This window comes from Apodemus sylvaticus, chromosome 15 (assembly GCF_947179515.1).
Source record: "Apodemus sylvaticus chromosome 15, mApoSyl1.1, whole genome shotgun sequence".
NCBI classification, from domain to species: domain Eukaryota; kingdom Metazoa; phylum Chordata; class Mammalia; order Rodentia; family Muridae; genus Apodemus; species Apodemus sylvaticus.
In genome coordinates this window covers 59,374,379-59,375,059 of record NC_067486.1, presented here as the reverse complement: position 1 = coordinate 59,375,059, position 681 = coordinate 59,374,379, and positions in this window count along the sequence as shown.

Below are 681 nucleotides of genomic sequence, written 5' to 3'. Positions count from 1 at the left end.
ACATCTTCAGAGTTTTTTCACATACCTTTTACTTTAAATCTCCTAAAAGCATTGCTGAGAAGTCAGAAACTTTGCATGGATCCTACTTTACAATTAAATTAATGTAGAATTTAGAAGGACAGCATGATCTAGCACAGGGTTTCTCAATCTGTGGGTTATGACTCCAGTCAGGTAACCTATCAATATCCTAGATATCAGATATTTATTACAATGCATAACAGTAGCAATATTACAGTCGTGAAGTAGCAATGAGATAATGTCACATTTGGGTACTACGACAACATGAGGAACTGTATTACAGTGTCACAGCATTAGGAACGTTGAGAGCCACTGCTGGACTCCAGCAGATTTACTTCCCTGGTTGTGACCAGAGTTGAGTTCAATGCCGTTGTCATTGGTAACTACGAGACTGAGCATGCTCTCTGTGCTCTTGGGCCAGTTTCTTAACCATCTTACAATATGTTTGTAGAAATATAGTCTTTTAAGGTTTTCAATAAAAAGAAATTGTCTAGTCAAAAGTTATTGTAGGTAGGGTATTCCAAGTTGTCAGAGAACCATTACAATCATCCCAAAGGCACTGAGTGCTTTTTAAGTTTGGTGCACAAGTATCTCCCCAAATTTTCTGCTTCAGAAATCATTTCAGATAGATTTGTACAATAAACAGGAAGGTCAGAAGGAATA